This window comes from Colossoma macropomum, unplaced genomic scaffold (assembly GCF_904425465.1).
Source record: "Colossoma macropomum unplaced genomic scaffold, Colossoma_macropomum, whole genome shotgun sequence".
In the NCBI taxonomy this organism is placed as follows: Eukaryota; Metazoa; Chordata; class Actinopteri; order Characiformes; family Serrasalmidae; genus Colossoma; species Colossoma macropomum.
The window spans coordinates 23,071,482-23,089,701 of NW_023494801.1; the positions used below are offsets into that span (position 1 = coordinate 23,071,482).

The window sequence follows — 18,220 nt, forward strand, 5'->3', positions numbered from 1 at the left end:
ATGTTCTATTGGGAATAAAATATGGGTCTTTTTATTTACAGTTATTTACATTTTACACAGCGACCCAACTTTTTTGGAATTGGGGTTGTAAAGTAAATGACCAAGTCCAAGTTAAAACATTCACAAGCCCAATATATAAGAAGTAGGGCAAAAAAGGGCCCTAACTGACATAGCCTTCCAAAAATTAAAATACTTAAAAGATCAACCAAGAAGCCTTTAAAAACACTGTGTGGCAAACAATGCATCTTTATGAGTATCTATAACAGACTCGGTTTCTTGCTGTAGGAGAAACCAGTTGGAGAATTTCAAATCTGCATTATCAACATTATACAAATAGCCGATTCACCAATAAAGTCAATTTTAGTGAACACTTTTGAAGAGGATTTTTTTCAAGTTGAGTAATTGTGACAGCCAATGACAACCCATCAAGTCAACATGAAAACTGTTGACACTAGCAGTATATGAACATTTGCTATGGACACATTTTTTAGAAGAAAAAGCACACTACCGAAGATGCCAAATGTGACGAAATAAATTATAACTCTAGACCTTTACATGCGTCACCAGGGCCTCCAGCCTGAGACAAGGAATCCACTCAGGGACTGTTGCGTGGGGGCTTAGCAGAGATACAGAGCAAGGTCACCCATAGCCTCACACGCCACTATTCCCAGGGTCCCTGTGAGTGTGTTTAGATTAAGCTGCAGCTGGAATGCTGCTCTCGGAGTGACCAGAATTGCACTTTAGCTTAATTGACTGGGAAAGTTTGTATTCTCCAAATACAGATAACTACATAACTGCATTATCAATATAAGACAAAACATATACTGCCAAAAAAGCATTTTTTTCAGCAATGCCATAGCAGAACCTGATCCCCTCAAGCCATAATTTTCCTCATTCTAAATGAATAAAGGTTGTGAAGGGTGGAGAGCCAACAGCCAATGATTTTCTTTGCACATCACATCTTATTCCTGTAGCTTACACTTGGTGTGTGAACATGCAGAGCTGAACCAGTCGGAGATGGAGAATGTGATAATGATGGACTCATGGACTCACTATTATGGCAGTGTAGAATTGGACCAGCTGTGCTTAAACCAGCCCTGTGTACTTTCTTACATTTTTACTTTTCTTAGATTTACACACACCACAGTGCACAAATTAAATGATGTTCTAAAATGAAAAGAATAAATGCATGTAAAATCTTCTAAATCTTTTAAATCCTACCTCTTTTGCTTCCTGATTCATCATATTAATGGCTTTGTGTTCTCCAGGGGGATTACAGGGAGCTGACAGTAATTGTTTAAATTATAGACCCACTGCTGCCGTTTGTTTTACTGTGACAGGAAGTATTTAGCCCATTAAAATCCATTTGCTTTGCGCAAGTCACTCCCTAAATGTACAAAAAATCAGAATGACGACTGTCACCAAGACACATCATATCACACAGGAAATAAATGAATAAACAAATTTACCAAATACCACAACCTTATTAATTCAGTTTGGAGTTTAGATTTACTGCATAATGTTGAATTTCCCATTTAAAATGCTACACAACTGATCTGGACTATGTTGTTGCTTCTAATCGAAACCAGGTGGGTTAGAAATGGCAACCAGTTTGCCACCATGCTAACATTAGTGGTCATAATATTGGGCAACTATATATACATATTAAAAGGTCACACACTGTTTGAGAGCTCTTTCCCAGCTACAGCAATAAATACATTAAATGAGCTGTCTAGCTAACTACTTGTCGCACTTACATGTTTAAATGTTAGTATGTACCATTACACAATGCAATGGCTAAAACAAACCCAGTACGTTTCACACCAGCACTGCACTTTTTATCAACTACAACATGAGTAGAACATAATAAGCTTTACATAAAGACTCTGTAAAACAGCAAAATACAAACTATAAAATGTACATATCTTACCTAAAATGTGTGTTAAAAGCAGTAATAAGCTTTATGTTATGAGCTCTAAATGTACTCATACAGATGCAAGAGCACCCCTGTTAGCATGGTGTTAACATAATATTGCAAATCCCATAAGGTGGCATTTGAAAATTAGCATTTTTGCAGTAGGGTAAAGCAAATACATACAGGCTTCTTCCTGAAGAGAATGCATGATTGTGCAGCTTAAGCAATTCCCAGGTGGTTGCAAGGGTGTTTCTAGGTAGTTGCTATAGTATCCTAGGAGGTTTCTAGGGTGTTGCTAGGTGGTTGCTAAGGTGTTGATAGGTGGTTTCTGTTCTCCAAGGTGCTTGCTAGGTCACTGCTACGCAGTTGCTATGGTATAAGTGGTTGCTAGGGTGTTGCAAAGTGGTTGCTATGGTATCTCTGGTAGTTGCTAAGGTGTTACTAGGTGGTTGCTAAGGTGCTGCTAAGTGGTTGCTGTGGTGTTCTGGGCAGTTGCTAGGGTAGGGTGTTGCTAGGTTGTTGCTATGGTATACCAAGTGGTTGCAAAGGTGTTGCAGGTTGTTGCTATGCACAGAATCACAAAATAATCAGCTTCTAATCATTTACAAAACTGCAAGTAAAATGTGTGATTATGTGTGATTATTTTGATGCTTTTTTATTCGACAGAGAGGCCATTTATACCAGCCATCTGAATACATGACAACAAACCAAAACCATATGTACATGCATACATACAACTTTTTGTAAAATAAATAACACACGGACAAAATCAATCAACATTGGCTGATTGGGAGTTATGCCAACGTCCTATAAAGCTCATCCATCGTAATAAAGCAACACTTGTGAACAGAGCATGAAAATGTCAATTTCAGCCACCTGTGCTGCCAAAGATACTCTTTAGCGATAGTAGATTGGTATGCGTTTAATCAAATGAATGTTTTGCTTTTTATGACCTGCACATGCATGAAACGGCACTCTTCCCAGCTGTGTAAAGGAGAAAATGCTTATTTGGAACCTTGGAGTGCTCCTTGCATGTGAACCCTTAGCTACATGCTTTTTCTTTGTTCCCATGTGGCTTTATCAAAACAGTTACAGTGGTCCATGCTTGAGGTCACCAGCTGAAGTGGATGCATGGGGAAATTGGTTAAAATGCACACTGACGTATAACTGCTGTCCAGAATGAGTGGACAGAATGTTGGCTCTTGTATAACAAGCCCAAATGTGTCTGGGGAACATGTTCCAGGTCATCAGAGCGTTGAATGCTGTGAATGTGGGTGGCATTGTGGCTGCATGTATTCAAATGGTAACATTATGGAAAAGCATGAAGGCAGTACTTTGAACTTTGAAGGTATTACTGTATCCGTGGCTGCTTTGTGTGATAGTTATTGGTACAAGAGGCCACGGCTCAGACATGAACTAAAAAACACAGTTATTTTGCTCAGGACCAGTACTTTAATGTTTCCATTCTTGTGCTGCCAAATCAACATAACATCAGCAAACCAATTAGTACAAAATTAAAAACTGGTTAATGTTGTTTGTCTTGTACTAGCTGTATGTAGGCCTAACATAATCTAGCAGGTTTGCAAAGCTATTTAGACTAGCCAGTTGTGTTTGTATGGATAGCACACACTATATGGCCAAAAGTATGTGGACACGCCTCCTTTTTGAGTTCAGATGTTTCTGCAGCACACACATTGCTAACAGATGTATAAAATCAAGCACATAGCCATGCAATCTCCATAAATAAACATTTGCAGTAGAATGCATTATACTGAAGAGCTCAGTGGCTTTAAACGCGGCACATCATAGGATGCCACTTTTGCCATGATGGCAAAAATAATAATACATATTAAGTGTTATATATGTTATAAATGGTATGGGCATAATAAACAGTGATGTGCAGTAGAACTTGCTGCTGAGCTTAGTTGGCTAAACTACAGCAGCGCCATTTATGTTCACAACCAGACAAAATGGATAAAAAAGGACAGAAGGGTGGAGATGAAAGGAAAAGAGAACATGTGCTCGAACTAAATCAAGGACACTTTTTTGGTTTAGTATGGTGTTCTTGCTCAAGCAGGGAACTAAACCTTGGTCTGCTTAAAACTTGGTCACGGTACAGTACAGACAGGCCATCATGCAAAGTTCAAAGTTTTATAATGTACAAATATCAAAAGTCACATGGCCTGTCTTTAGCATTTCAATATCTCTACGTAATTTACACTCATTGAGCGCTTTATTAGGACGCCTCCTTATTTCTACACTCATTGTGCATTTTATCAGCTCCACTTACCATTTAGGTGCATTTTGTAGCTCTACAGACTACAGACTGTAGTCCATCTGTTTCTCTGCATTCTTTGTTAGCCCCCTTTTACCCTGTTCTTCGTGTTCAGGACACCCACAGGACTACCACAGAGCTGGTATTATTTGGTGGACCATTCTCAGCACTGCAGTGACTCTGTGGCATATTAGCGTGTTGTGCTGGTGCAAGTGGATCAGACACTGCAGCACTGTTGAAGTTTGGTGTAGCATTGGTGTAGCATAGTGGGTATCACTGCTGCTGACTGCCAGCATATTTTATGTTGATTTACTGCAACACCAAAAAGATTCCTTGAACAAGATGCATAGCACTACATTTGCCTACCTCTGGAACATAATTTCAACTCTACATCACTCTGGGTAAATGCATATGACAAAATGTAAAGTTAATATGAAAGGAGAAAAGTTGGTATAACTCAAAGAGTTTTACTAATTGTACTAAGGACAACTAACATTCTTATGTAGCTCAACTATACATTTCTTTTAGTGCTGACAACAGAATGTCAGTCAGTAGAAATAATAATTTACAGAAGTTGAGAAAGAAGAAAAAGCTAACAGAAATTGGCATGAAGATTTATTTTGTTATGGAAACTCAATTTTTTCGGTGTTGGCACGTTCAGCGTTGCATTCAAAAATACTTCTGATTCCTAACCAGTGCCCAAACAGCACACAATAGAACTGTCTTTAATCATGAGTGACCCTTCTTCTGGGTTTACATGCTCACATTTGTGCTTTCAGCCTGCTTAAAGTTATTACTGAGCTTCAACTTCACCTGTTCAAGTACTAAAAAAAATATGGAATAGAGAATTAATTTTTTCACTTCCAACATGATTGTAGGCCAGGGTTCAAATTGTGGCCCTGTCATATCGTTCCCTGTATACCTATATATTGTATATTTATACATTATATTTTCATCATAAATTTTCATGAACTTTCATGAGTTTCTTGAAATGTTCCTAGGTGGTCTTTTAACTTCATATCTATCAATATAAATGATTTTTACACTTGGAAGCTGATGAGAAGATACACCATGTAGTTCTAATAGTCAAAATTTTCTCATTTAAATCATTAAAATTATTTATTTATGCAGTAAAAATTGGGTCATCAGCAGGCAGGTTGGGTGAGTCCTATAAGAAGTAAAACCAAATTACAATTCATTTTGATGTACAGATGCTGACATTCATCTATAGGTCCCTAACTATTATAGTAAAAGACCTGAATCTTTATGCAAACAGCTCAAGCTTTTTTGGGTCACTTCCGAAACCTCTGTAAAGAATAACTCTCAATGTCTGAAATCTCAGAGGCTGTTCATTTTATGGAAAGGGGTGAGTCCCCAGCGCCCGATGACTTGTCTGTGGAGTTTTATGCACATTTCTGGAATAATTAAAACACTCTTGTTTGAAATGTGTAAGGAATGTATTAATAACAATGCAATGTTCCTGACCATAAAACAAGACCTTATTGTCTTTTTCCCAAAGGGATCCTAGATAGCTGGAGACCACCTACTTTATTAAATGTAGTCTACAAAATTCTGTAGTTTATGACAAAATCGAGAGAGAGAGAGAGAGAGAGAGAGAGAGAGAGAGAGAGAGAGAGAGAGAAAGAGAAAGAGAGAAATTGGCAGAGACATAATAAAGAAGAAAACACGTTGCTGGTTAGAAAATGAAGGGGCTCGTAATGGTCAGCATGGTGTCTATGGGGAAAATCCTGCCCTTCAATAAAAAGAGCCAATCGGTTGGCTGGTAAAGCTGCAAGTGGGAAAAGCTCTCCATTGCTGTGAAGATATTTGCATGCGTAACAGCCAAAACAGCCTGAAAAAAAGTGTTTTGACGTCACTCCCCAATCACACAGATAGGAGCCTGGTCTTGTACAAATGGAAATAACTACCTGGGGCATTGAGAAGATGGCTGCTGAGTGAACTTTCATGTATGGCCAAAATAAGCAACATAGGCAACTTAGGAAATAAATGTACTACATAAAAAAATCACTTATTAGAAAGCAAACCTGAGCCAGGTTGGGTAGTAAACCTCTATTCTGGACACTTTTGCACATACAGCGTTTGAGATATTTATTTATTTATTTATTTACAACCCCATTCCCAAAAAAGTTGGGATGCTGTGCAAAATGTAAATAAAAACAAAATTCAGTGATGTGCAGATCATTTAAACCCTATATTTCATTGAAAATAGTACAAAGACAACAAATCAAATGTTGAAACTGAGAAAATGTATTGTTTTTTGAAAAATATATGCCCATTTTGAATTTGATGCCAACAATATGTTCGAAAAAAGTTGGGATGGGGGCACCTCTTCTTTTAACAACACTCTATGAGCATTTCAGAACTGAGGAGGACCAGCTGCTGTAGGTTTGAAAGTGAAATGTTTTCCCATTTTTGCTTAAATGGGAAAACAGCATATGTTGCCAAAACATATAATATATATATATATATATATATATATATATATATATATATATATATATATATATGTATATATATCGTTTAGCATTAATGGTGCCTTCACAGATGTGCCAGTCACCCATGCCATGTGCACTAATGCACCCCTATACCATCATGAATACTGGCTTTTGAACTGTGCACTGATAACAATCTGAGTGGTCATTAGCCTGGAGGACACAGTGTCCATGATTTTCAAAAAGAACTTCAAATGTTGATTTGTCAGACCACATGACACTTTTCCACTTCCCCTGGATCCTGTTTATATATGGTTTCTTCTTTGCGTTTAAGAGTTGTAATTAGCATTTGTGGATGCAGCACCAAACTGTTTTCAGAGACAGTGTTTTCAGAAGTTTTTCAGAGCCCATGCAGTGATTTCCTCTACAGAATCATGTCTGTTTTCAATGCAGTGCTGCCTGAAGGCCCAAAGATCACAGCCAGTAAATACTGTTTTTTGGCCTTGTCCCTTGCAGACAGAGATTTCTCCAGATTCTCTAAATTTTTTAATGTTATTATGTACCATAGATGATGAAAAGCAAAAGTTCTTTGCTATTTTATGTTGACAGATGTTATTCTTGAATTGTTGCACTATTTGCTTGTGCAGTCTTTCACAGAGTGGTGAACTCCTCTTCATCTTTTTTTAATTACACAACTTTACCAGCCTTTTGTTGCTCCCGTCCCAACTTTTTTGGAACATGTTGCTGGCATCAAATTCAAAATGGTGCCATATTTTTCGAAAAACAATAAAATTTCAACATTTGATTTGTTGTCTTTGAAGCATTTTCAATGAAATATAGGGTTTAAATGATTTGCCAATCATTGCATTTTGTTTTTATTTACATTTTTCACAGCGTCCCAACTTTTTTGGAAATGAGGTTGTATTTATTTAAATAATTTAGTCTATAACTCTTTATTAGAAGTTCTTATGATCAAGCTCAAACACAATATTACATGACAAATCTATAGAGCTAGCATTCCCCATTTACAATGAATAGACATACTAGCTGGCTAAATGTATTATCAGATGTCAGTTGCGCTGGGCATCATGGTGCATGCATTAGCCTACTCGTATACATTCTGACACAATAGTATGGCCATGACTCACAAAAAGACCCAATTTCTTAACAACATGCCTCACCAGTCGGCTTCCATTAACACTGTACAGGCAGCCCTGATGTCTTCCTCTTATTCATAATGCAGCTCATCCATGGTAAACATCTTCATAAGTACTTTTCAGAACCTACGGCATGATATATTCATTATTTATAATTTAAAATCTTGCATAGGTGGTCTAATGCAAAAACAATAGACGCTAGTGAGTGAAGTAAACAAATAAATTACATTGTCATATGCATATTCATCAAAATAGTCATTCTTATTGTTCATGTAATGGAGGGATTATATTCCTTTTTCCGCTCTGAAAAAATTCCTGGTCATGCTACAGAACAGAGAACATATTTCAAATCTGTTCTGGAACACTTCACGGTTTTGTTTTTCCTGGAAAACCTTCATTTCCAGTTTATGTTTTCATTCCTCAAAACTGCAAGAGACACAATATCAGACAATCAATTGTGCAATTCCTTTCTTGTACACACATCCCTGTCTCAATCTCGTGTATTCAAGGGTCATGTGACCCTCGGACACCCACACCTGTTCAAACTAGAGATACTATTAGACACACGGTGTTCAGATCAAGCTTAGACGTCAGAGGAGCAGCATCCGACCCTCTCCATTACAGTCAAACTCCTGGTGAGAGCCGTAAGTTATCACTCTCTTCTTTTCCAGGAACACAGACGAATGCACACACTGTTCAAAGTCTTGCTGAGCTCATATCATACATAACACCCTTGTGTCCTGCAACGAGCAGTGCAATATCATTCATACCAGGTATGAACCGGTCAGAACTAGCTGCCTCTATAAAGCTATAACAGTATGCAGGTCACGGAGACTTTTTGTGCTGCCACTTTGGTATAGAAGGATTTTTTGCTATTGTCCATTTTTCAACCCAATCTTTATTTCTCGTATCTCTAACATATTACCACAGACAATGTTGTTAATGCATTTATTTGCACCTTAAAAAGAACTAAAAACCATTTGACTGAAGATAAAGTTATCCCTCAAACCGCTGGGCAGTTGTTGATTTCATCTGACTACTGATTTCCTTTGTAGCTGTTTCAAGTCTCTTGTTTCTGTTCTTTTTTAATGATAGAGTAATGCTTAAAAATATCATCTCTGAGGAGCTAGATGAAAAGCTGAAAGCATTCATAAAGGTAGCATCGTATTATACTGGAAAAAATTAAGGTTGGTTCATTCAAGAGAACGCGGGGCATTTTTCTTTAGCAAAAAGTACCTGAAACTTTTGAAACAGAAAACTGCAACTGTGCTGAAGGTTCCGGCTTTATGGCTTTTGGTACTAGATCAAGACTGATACCAACAGGACCTCTTCGTACTTGCACCTGTTCTCTTCTGTCTTTGGTATTACTTGCAACTGAAGCCGACAATAATGTAGTAAATTCTTTGCTCTTCCAGGTGAAGATAAAGCCACCAAGCACTAATGCATGACCAGTAAATGCATATAAATGAAAACTAGAATTAAGTGTTGATGTTTGGATTGCTATTTTAAGAATTATTATTATTATTATTGTTATTATTCTTATTATTTTACAGAGAGTTTGTTAAATGACACATGCTAGGAAGCTAATAATAGTGCTAACAGCATCTATGCTAGACTAAAAAAGTGTTTTTTTTCATATTTTAACACTTAACAGAGATAAATATAAGCTTTCTTTGATTCTACACTAGGCATGGATGATAGGCTGATGTAACCGGATATCATCAATGGTTGGCAACTAACCCGATGATGATGCTTAAAAAGCAATGAACAGCTAGGAAACTTAGAGAGCACTTGAGAGGACTAATTTACCATCATGTGTATTGTTTTGATACAACCTATTTAAGTTAAGCTAACTAGCAAGTAAAATAGCTAGTTAGTCGTTTTAGTTTTGTAGCGTACTACAAAACTAAAGTGGCATAAAGTAACCCAAAAGACAATTACATATTGCAGTTCATATGCTTGTCAAGCAGGTGGAAAATTAACTAGACCTAGAACTATTCTATTGGTTTCCATTTGTGATGGCTTAGTTTTTGAGTTTGCAGTGGAAAAATGTCCTGTGAATATGTTATAGATAAGCTGTCCATGATATCATGTACCATTGCATTGATAATTAGTTCCTTTACTGGAAAGGAACCATAATAATTGCTCAACCACTCGGTCAATATGATGTCACTGGCATACTTACACTGCTGAAAATATTATATTATCACCTCTTCAGCTTCCTCTCTACAACCCCATCCATCTTATCTTCAACAGCACTAGCTGAGCACCAAAGCATATGGCCACATCTTTTGTTAAAGGCCAAATACTCTTCAGGAACTAAATTGGGCAATGGACCATACTGCTTTAGTCTAAACATCACCAGTGCAGACAGCAGGGCCCTGCACACACACTCCAACACTCTTCTAGCCTCTCTGCTTACATTGAGCTTGGCTGCAGGGTTTTAGAGCAAGAGCAGATGGGTTCATTATGGATGCTGGCTGTCGGAAAGCCCAGACACCCAGGGGTCAGAGCACGCTAGGCGTGGGAATGTGTGCAATAGGCATAGGGGGATAAAGGAGAGAATACTCAGGGGGTTAAATTGGGCTGGGAAGAATCAAAGTGCAGTTCTGACACCTTTGGTTTACATGAATGGCACCACGATTCAGAGATCCAATAGCATAATTTAATAGAATTCAAAACATTTTATAATATCTATTTAGTATGATTGACCTTTCTGAATTAGTGTTTCATTTTACTACATAAATTAGCTCATTATGCCTTAACCTTTAAGAACACTTTTTAAATGTGTCACGATGTTTCTAAGTGAAGGAAACCTCAAATGTAACATCAAATAGCAAATAGAAAATAGCATCCAACTGCTTTGGATTGTAAAACTTTACTTTACTTTAAATCTGGTCAGCAGGTTAATAATGGTTCATTTTCAGAGCTCCCTTCAGCTCAAGCTCCCTTCAGAAGCCTCGGTATGTGTAATAGCTAATCAGTAGCTACTCTAAAACCCTTCAAGATGCCTTAATCTCTATTTCTCCAGCTCTGGCGCAGTCTTAATGAAAATTAAGTAGAGTTGAGAGGTCACTACATAGACTTACTAGGGTGGAACCAAAGTGTAATATTTATAAACAAATTCAACACGCTGTAAAGCTGGAACTACTAGTAAGGTGTGATGTCTGCTTGACATAGACTGAAGTCATGTCATCCTTTCATAGTCAGCACCATGCTATTATGCCCATATAGAGAACTCTGGGTCTAAAAGAAATTTCTCTGTGTGAAAAATGAATGGAGTTTTCAAAAAACTGACTCTATTGCATCCTGTGGTAACCTAAAATGTCCCAAAGCTCATATATTTTGTCCTATGAACATTTTTCTCTTTAATATCACTAAATCCTCTGAATTATGAGGTCATTAAAGAGTTGAAATATGAACACTGAACCAGCGTGCTTTGCCAGCATGGTAGCCCTACAGGCTGACCTGCACTCAGGCTCCATTGCTTAACATGAGCAGACTGAAAGTAGTGTTCACCTCTTTTAATACTGTTCTGGTCATCCTTGAAGAAGGCTGAGAAACCACAAAGTGATACGACTGCAATCGAGCGGTCCTACTGAGAATGGGCATATCATTAGGACAGCATAGTTACTCAGTGTTTTAAACACATTATTGTGTTTTTATGTTACAGAATCAAAATCAGAATCAGTTTAATATTACTACTCACCACCTGATAATTCGTCAGAACACCCCGTTACTTTTGTGTAGCTTAGTGATGTCAAAATGAAGCACAGTAGCATGTAGCAATATCAGTATTACAGCTCTTTAACCACCTAGTAATTCAAAAGATCCAGTGATATATGGGAGAAAAATGTACATTGGACAAAATGTATCAAGCTATGAACATTTTTATTTACCACAGAGTGCAATAGAGACATAACAGAGGCAAAACCTCCTTCATTTTGGCCATAGAGAATTCTAGTTTAGACCCGGAGTTCCAAATATGGGCATAACGCAAATTATGATGCAAGACTTCAGTGATCTATTATCTGACAGACATCAAGTCTGTTATTGGATGTAACATAAGTTAGCATTGCTGAAAAGTCCCCTCAAAACTACAGGCAAGCATGTGGATGTGTGTTGTGTTTGCAAAGATACTCACATTACTTGTGATATAAGTAAACATTACCGTTAGCAAAGGAAAACAGTTCCATTTGCCAATGATAGCATTTTGCTAGGTAGCTTGTTAAGCATATGTTATCATTTGTACTCTGGAAGTTAAAAGAACATGTACTAGAGGAAATTGGGGAGCGGGTTTTAGATGGGCCGCAACTTTGTTTGCAGGAGATTTTGCCACAAAACAACACAATGCCACAATTTTAAGTCAAGTCTCCAGATGTGTAGTCTTGTCACAAGATGACCTGACCCCACAAGACATATCTTTATAGTAGACCAACTACATATGTAAATATATGCACATAATTATGATGTTTATTGTTTTGTTAGAAGACTGTTGCTAAATGTAGACCTGCATTAAGCTAGCTGCAATCATATTTCCGTGATGCCAGTGCTAAAAACTCCACATAAAACTGCAGAAATTGAACTGTTGTCACAATGTCGGCACCCAAAAAAAGAAGTATAGGCTCCCTCAACTCCTAAATATCAAACTAACCCCTGAGAATAATGGCCAGGAAGGAGCGGCAGATGGGGGACAGCATGCAAACCTCCCCCTAACCCTCAATCGCACAGACCCCATCCAAACAAGAGGAGCCGTGTCTGTCCGTAAAGTCATTCTCATTTACATTCACAGACGTGATGATGTATTCTTTAGAACATCAGCTTCTCATATCCTTCTTAGAATCAAAGACAAGTGGAGTTGTCTGGCGAGGCAAAGCTGAATCGATCAAAGTGTGCGACAGTCAATAATGAGAGACTGGAAACTGGAGTCCAATCACCGAGCAGCGTCAGACAGACAGAACAGACTGATTTGATTTCAGATTGCACCCTGTCCGTTCATATCAATGAGCTCATTCCAACAGACGTTGGTTTTCCTTGAACACTCGATTGACTTCAGTGAAGAAGAGATGAATAAAAAATTGATAATGTAGTGACGGAAAAACATTTTTCAAGAGTTACTTTCTATGTTGAAATGCAATACAGAGCTATGTTGTTTGTGACTGTGGTTTCAAGGAATTTTTCCAGAAGCATTTATAATTCGGAAAAACATTCCGCTGGCATCTGCTGGTGGATAATCTGATATCTGACGTATACAGGCTGGTTTGTATGCTGTTATAGTGATGCGGTGTAATTATTTCCATATTGGAAAAGTAAAATAAAAAAGTAACTTGTAAAGGCCTTATTATGTTCTCTCTATAGTGTAGACCTTACCCAGTGGCTTATCAATGTCTACAGTATCATTCTCACACTTATAAGTGAATGTATGGCTTAATTATGTGAAAACAAGCACCACTAGTTTTATGCCAGGTGTCAAATAAAGAAATGAAAGAACTTTTTTTAGTAGTATGGAGATGGATAATGATTCATAGAAATAGACAATGAAGATGGCACTCTTCAACAAAACCTGTCAATAATACATTTCCATTTACCAACAGAACACTGTATGTCTCATATGGGTGTGGAAACAAAATTTGTTGATGAGAGTGACTGAGTGAGTGAGCGTGAGAAAACGTAAGTAAGAGGTGTGAATTCCAGAGTTTAAAAAAAGCTGTTTCTTCAGTCTTATTATAGGCGGCCTTTGCCCTCTCTGTGCCTGCTGGGTACCATCTGCTGCTGGATTAATCTGATCTCTGACGTATACAGGCAGGTTTGTATGCGGGTGAGTCACAGCTCAAGTGAGGCGACACAAACCCCCCAATCCATACTTACGTGTCTTGCGTGAGCGAAGACGAATACTGATAATTAAAAGGAAATTCCACCAATTTATCAGCATTCTGCATCATTCAGTTGTTGAGATGTAAGCGTTTGATGTGAAATGGCACATTACAGAGAAACTTAATGACTTCTTTACTGTGGTGGTGATAGAAACCTGGTGACCTTTTGATGTCTACAACACAAATACAGCTATTTTATTGGCAGTCTAAAATATGTAATGTTGATAGTCGTAAAATAGTGTTAAATGTACACAAATACGTTTTTATTTAGGCCTATTTTGACTCAGAGCACCCTGCTCTACACCATAAATAGATTTACAAAAAAAAAAACTCATGTCAAAATCATTGTAAAACAGTGGTGTCAAGCAATATTGTGCATCTTGCTTGAAACTAGGTTTTACAAGAATTAAATGTTTAAGACATCTGGTTCTTATCACCACTGCTGTAACAGTTCTGACTTTGTAAGCCTCTCTAGAATATGACATTCCCCTTCAAACCACTCTAAATGACTTTCTTTACACCTTAATATTTTAATTAAGCAGAAATTCTGAAAAATCTGTGGAATTCCCCTTAAAAGCAAGATACTACAGGCAGAAATGACAATCCATTTTTGAGATTTTTTGTTAAATTATATCTAGAACATGTCTTCTTTAAACTTTTATCATAAAACAGAAATATAATTATTTCAAGATTTAGTCATTTTCTGTCTACAGCGTGATCCATATGTTGGCAACTGTTATGAAGGCTTAGCTCCACCCATGCCATTCACAATCATCTTATATCATATATCACTGAAAAACTTGTTTTTTTGTAGAATCCTAATACAATATCCATGTGATGTCTATTTCATTCACACATATGGTGCATATTATCTGAGACCCCACTGAGTCTCAGATAACATGCAGTTACAGAAGGATTTTTTAATAAATTGCTAATAGCTGGATTTATGCTAGATTATATATTACAAAATTACCTTTCAAACTTGAAAACAGTGCATAGTGTTTTTTTTTTTGTTTGTTTGTTTTTTTTTGATTAAACAATAAAACACCGAGATTTCAATAAACTGTTCTGTAAAATCTCTAGAGAGTACCTTTACAATGGAATAAACATTTTAACTCTAACATCATCACAAAGCTATTTGCAGATCTAAACATAATAATATGCAAAACTTTCAATATAAAAAATACTTGTAAGAATGTCAGTAATCAACAATGAATGATTCACTGTGACATCTGTTGTTTTAAAAAATGACCATAGTCACCTGTAGTGCCTCATTTCAATTGACAGTGCCTATAATACAGGTGAAATTAAATGACTATGTCTTTGTTTATCTGCTTTTTGTTTTCTCTGTTCTAATTAGATTGTTTCCAAAGTCAAAAGACACAGCTGGGAGAGTTTATCTCTAAAAGGCCCAGACTGCCAAACCTTCAGGACCCTGTGAGGAAGGTGCATGCCAATGTGAGGCAACCATTGAAATGCAGAGTAGCAACCATTGTACCAGTGGATTCAAGGAATGCATGAGCTGCACTGAAGAACCTGCAGAATATCCCATTCACATTTGTATGTTTTTTGCCTATTCTAATATATCTACTGATGTCAATGGAGTGCAGGTAAATCCCTCTCCAACTGATATATGATATCAGCTCACTTACCAAAACTACCTCCTCAAAACTAATACCTCTTTAACATTGCTAGATTCCTCCTGATGCTCACCAGTAAAGATGCTGAAATGCTTTGTCTTCATCAGTTCCCACCTTGACTACTGTAATGCCCTTTTGACTGGCATCGCAGATGAACTCCACACTTGCATAAAACATATTCAAGTAGTCTTAATGCAAATGTTCTGCCCACATTGCGCTCATTCTCTACAAATTGCATCTCACATCTATCTCAACACAGTTCAAAACCCACCTCAGTGCTCTCTCTCTAAATGGTGTGGTTGCAAGTTTTCACTTCCACCAAGCAGGAACATGCCTCATATAACTAATCAGTTGTTTAAAGACTGAGTCTAACTGATTAAACAAGGGCAATTAGATGTGCTTTTGCTTGACTGGAATGAAAAACTGCAGGCACACAGGCCCTGTATGGATAAGATTGGTGACTCCTGTTCTAAAGTGTCATGCTAATGTGTCTGGTGTTTCTCCCTGGTGTTTCCACCCATTCATTTCTGTATTGCTTTTGTCTGTTTGTTTTGTTTGTAATTTATTTTGTCACTTTATCCTATGGTTCTGATGTTTTTGCTCCATTTTTACTCTTCATTTTTGTTTTGCTCATTTTGTTCATTGATTCTGTAAAGAGTTTGAGAAAGTCTCTATACTTTATTATTACATATTTAAGCAGTATTATTAATTTATATCCACTTAGTGCACTATAGGTACAGTGCTATATAATCCCTGATAAAACACCTTATTCAAGTAATTACGAAGACATTCAGGAGTTGATTTGACCACATTAGCGGATGGTAATCACTAAATCCTGCAGTGCATTGACCCTCTGGGAAATGAACTCGATGCTCCTCATTGAACAACAGGTCGAAAAGGCATTTATCACTCTCTATGGCCACCATCTCTAGCTTTCCAGCATAAAGCATACAAGACTGTCAGCATTAAAGTAAAATCGTTTGTTATATATTTATGTTTATGTTTTATTCGTAAAACAATTATGTTTTATGTCTAAGAGGCTGTTTCTTAGCCATGTCTGCTACCATTTAGTCTGACACATTAGATCCACAGGTGGTCCATCTGTTAAGCATTTAAAGATTTTGAAGCATATCATTGTAGTATGAGAAGAGACTGTGTGGCTGCAGGAGGAGACAGAACTCTGAGAACTTGGACTGGAGTTCTAAGCAGCTTCTTGAGCTAGAAGGCTGGACCCCCCCATTGATGAACTGAGAATAGACTGAGAGAGAACTCTGGAATGGGGGGTAAGGTGGGGTGGAGGTTGTGATGGGACAGGGAAGATTGTGAGGGAAAATTAGAGGACATTAGATTTGAAGGTAGTAGACCTTCAGGCATGGTCTTCCTCTCAAGCTTTAGTAATTTCTTAAGCCAATCTAACCAGTAGGAAACTGTAACTATTTGAGCTAGGCCTTTAATTTAGGCCATAAATGGCCAAAAGACCCTGTGATATTCTTGTAGTATGTTAGGGCTAAGCTAAGGCTGATTCACATTAAAGGCCAAACTAAATTAAACACAAACATTTGAAGCTTGTATAGAATGTATTAAGCCTTCTCTTCACTGCATCTAACTATCAAATCAAACTAATTATCAGGCATGCAAGGAACACAACAAACTATGCAGTGTTGTCTCTTTTAAAACCTTGCTTGGGAAGCGTGTTCTTTATCTCAAAATGCTCTGACAATCCTGTTCACAGAGCTCCTGCTGTCAGCTCTTTTCTTTGGCACTGGTAGAGACTGTTCGTCAGAGGCCTAAGAACTGAATGAAAACACCTGCTTTATTGGTTATGTAACTGAGTAACCCTCGCTGAGCTTCTGCGCATCACAGCTTAAACATTATACTGTGCTTTGTCAGCATGGAAGATGCATAACACGCTTACTTCCTGCGCTGTCCAATCATTAGCAAAGGAGGGCCGGAACACAAGGCAAGTATTAATTCCTGTATGCTGTGGGAACTGTTTTGAAGCTAGTTAAAATCATGTTCTCTTTTCAAAGCGGATGCTGTGCAGTCAAATGGAACTGGGAACATTTTGCAAGAGTAAACACCTCACAGCATTTCCGCAGGGCAAAATCCAAGCAAGTGTGAGCTCTGATTACATGCCTGCCTCCTTACATCGATGAAAAAGTAGGATCCACCTGCATATGTGGTTGTAGTTCAATACTGTATAGCACAGTGGTCTCATTTGAAAGCAGCTTGTTCTGCTGCCATTGTGGGTTAACAAAGCCCACCTTTTGTTTTCGATGTGCTGCCTACACCATCCCACGAGGCCGCTCTCCAGTGCTGTCGCCCCACTGTTTAATCACACGCGTCGCATTCCCGCAGCCACGACCATGCACTTGAGCTGAGGCCCTACTTCACGATGCTAATGGCAACAAAACAAAACAATGGTGCACATATGTCCTCTAAGCAGCCAGCATTTAACATTAGCATTTCAATTCAATTCAAAGTGGATCAGCAGGTCAGCTCAAGCATTGCTAACACCCAGTCTATCCTGACTGATCTTCTAAACTCATAACTTTCCTCCACTGAAGCAACGCTAGCTATGTTTCTATTCAATTTCTGTGCAAATTGCAAAAGTAAAATGTAAAAAAAAAAGAAACTCATTTTTGGCAATATACAAATGCTTTACATAATGATATAAAGTTCTGCAAAAAAACTGTTGTCCTACTAATGGCAGTGTACTAATTTGACATACTATTTTGTATGATAGGCGCAACTAGTATGTAGCCTAAAGTTTTCTATCCTAAGAACTTTTGAGATGTTATTTGAAGGGAATCTTTGATGAAGTAGAAGTACATCACGTTTTCAGATAGCTGGTAAGTAGGCTATTTGCTCTATTTTATTTTATTTTGTTAATCACTGATCTGATGG

At 37.6% G+C, this 18,220-nt stretch overlaps 1 long non-coding RNA gene across 2 annotated transcripts; it reads left to right on the plus strand.

The window, feature by feature from the left end:
• Positions 1–7,891: 7,891 nt before the first annotated feature.
• On the plus strand, positions 7,892–15,555 carry LOC118821574. Of its 2 annotated transcripts, none has more exons than XR_005008348.1 (3): positions 7,892–8,444; positions 13,520–13,618; positions 15,034–15,555. It is a non-coding gene; the product is annotated as an uncharacterized LOC118821574 (long non-coding RNA). The 2 variants fall into 2 exon arrangements; XR_005008349.1 differs by having other exon boundaries at positions 7,892–8,435.
• Positions 15,556–18,220: the final 2,665 nt, after the last annotated feature.